At 39.5% G+C, this 2,550-nt stretch overlaps 1 long non-coding RNA gene across 1 annotated transcript; it reads right to left on the bottom strand.

Moving 5' to 3' along the window:
• Positions 1-269: 269 nt before the first annotated feature.
• Positions 270-2,297, bottom strand: LOC125469103. Its single transcript, XR_007251384.1, has 3 exons — positions 2,071-2,297; positions 1,086-1,970; positions 270-974 (listed from the first exon to the last, which is right to left on the bottom strand). It is a non-coding gene; the product is annotated as an uncharacterized LOC125469103 (long non-coding RNA).
• Between the last annotated feature and the right edge of the window lie 253 nt (positions 2,298-2,550).

Raw genomic sequence — 2,550 nt, 5'->3', positions numbered from 1 at the left:
AACATTTAAGTTGTAGTTTTGAAATAATAAATTATGTTTGGCCCTATGACCCTCGGTTGAAGACAGTTTTTTGTGATAGGGCTAAAACGAGCCCTCTGGCCCTTTGACCCTCAGTTGGAGACAGAGGTAAATATGATCATATACTGTTCATTATAATATTAATATCTTAGAGGATCTTGGAGGGCCAGAGGATTAAAACGAGCCTTCTGGCCAGCCATCGGTTGGAGATGGCCTAACGTACTCCCCCAAACTTGAATCGTTGCAGACCACTATTCCTGAAAGCATGAAAGAAATTAAAGCTGACTCCAACAAAAAAATAAAATGAAAAACAGCGAAAACAAAAGGAAAATTAGGAAAACTTGGGTTGCCTCCCAATAAGCTCTTCTTTATAGTCATGAGCTAGACTTTGCCGGATGTCTATGGAGTGACGGATGATGGGGCCTCACAGTACGCAACTTCTTTGATTTCTGGTAAAGTCGCATCCAAATAGTGCTTGAGATGATACAGGGAAATTAATTAAAGCAATATTTACATAAGATGGGTGTTTAATTCTGAAGGTTATCAACGGATTATACCAATCATAATCATCAAATTTTGATAATGATTGTAATTGCTACTCCATTAGGGATGGAACCTCAAATTTCAATACCAACAACCAGGACATCACCATTTAGTGTCTGGCTATTGTAATATATTTGGGACTCCAGCAGCCATGTTGCAGCAGATCCTGTATAACGCCATTTCCAGAATAAACGACTGTGGAACGAAAGCCTGAGTATGAGGCTAGAACTAGAACTTGGTATCGAAGTAACAATACCATTCCCCATCGGGGACACTTGATAAGTGGTTTTAAGGAGATGCTTCAAAGAAAGAACCCTATAGATGCCTGCTTCAAAACTGTATGCTTCAAAGACTCGGTTTTTGTTTTCTTCCGGGGCCGATGAAGAGCAATGCAACTCTGCAGCTTCCCTGACCTGGAAATAGAGTTAAAAGAAATCAAATTAAGTTGATTGAAAACAGAAAATAGCCTTCCCAAAGTGTCAATACATGAGCTTTTATTGACAATTTTAGCTTTGATTGCTTACCTTGTCTTGTGATACAGCTTTGCAGTCGGATTTTTCTCGGAGCAACTTCCAGTGGATAGACACGAATGAATGATGATTGAAGACGATCTCGTTGAGGTATATGACTTTTGATGAAGACAGTACAATATTAACAGACAATTTTGCTGAGGATTATTTGTAGTTCTGTTGACAGGAGAGTCGCGGTCTCCAAACAACTGCTTCTGAGAGACATCTTTGCTTCATCTAGACTCCTTGTAGGAAAGATTTCCAGTTGAAATCTCAAATACTGGTTTTGCTGCTGTTACTTTGAACTAACAGGTTCACCTCACACGCTTTGAAGTTTCTAAAACTAGGGAATGCTTAAAAACGTCCAAAAAGGACAAGAATAGGCTTAGGTAACCTACATCGGTTGTCCTGGACATATCCACCAGAACTAGGAAAAGAAGTTTCTAATGCCTACGGTTCCTGAAATGCAGATAAGGGTGTACTCTTGCTAGAGTTCTGCTAGAGTTCTTGGGGTTTACAAGTCCCATACTGCTGTTTTTGACAACTAAATCTTCTTGTTCACTAGCTATTCTAGAGTAACTAATACCAACTAAATCTATGTTACTGTTGCTATCTTAGACTCGTGCTTGTGACTCTTGGTAGATTAGAGTCACTAAAAGTAGGGTTTGTTGTTTCTTCCAGGATACTAATTACTAATCCTGGTCGACAATGATAAATCAAGAACCTAATGGGAAAAGTGTTTAAATCTCCATATATCTAGAGATCGCAACTCATCAGTGCATCCAATACAGTTATTGGGATGCACACATCTCCCAGTTCCATGTTCATTGGTGACGGCAGCAAGTAATCTTGTGACGGATCAAACGGCAGACACATAAATTCATCTGGATGAAAACAATCCTGGATTTAGAAACATAACGAGAAAATGTTGAGTTTTGATGTAATTTTTGTGCTCCATATTGGAAAATGAAGGATACAACATTCAGAGACTGGTTCTTACCTCTGGAATGATTTCATCGGTAGCTAGATCTTGAACACCATTAGGTTTGCTAACTGGTTCATTGGGATCATTGGTTGAAATAATATGCTCAGGTGGCTGATGTGTGGAGGGGTAGTAATCCTGTGTTTGATGTGGATGCGGTGGCTGATGTGGTTCTGGTGTCTGCAGCAGCTGCGGCGGTTGCGGCAGCTGAGAGGTTGAATTCGGAATCTCTCCCAACGCAGAACACAACTGGTGGATTAAGAAACACAAACAAGCAGGTGTTAAATTTTAGCAGGCGCAAGTACATACAAAAAATATGTAGAAAAAGCATATGATTATCTCACCTCAACATCCGAGACTTTCCGGCTACCAGTTTCATCATCACCATAAAAAATGGTCAAAATGTCATTCCAGTTTATAGAACAAGAACCATCTGGAGACTCAGAGTTTAAACAACATTAAGAGGTATAAACTCTGAGATATTAACATCTCTAAACA

The sequence above is a fragment of a genome, unplaced genomic scaffold (genome assembly GCF_019419815.1).
Source record: "Pyrus x bretschneideri cultivar Hongxiangsu unplaced genomic scaffold, Pyrus_bretschneideri_v1 Contig40, whole genome shotgun sequence".
NCBI lineage: Eukaryota > Viridiplantae > Streptophyta > Magnoliopsida > Rosales > Rosaceae > Pyrus > Pyrus x bretschneideri.
The sequence above is the reverse complement of the archived record's forward strand: the minus strand, read 5'-3'. Positions and strand labels throughout refer to the sequence as shown.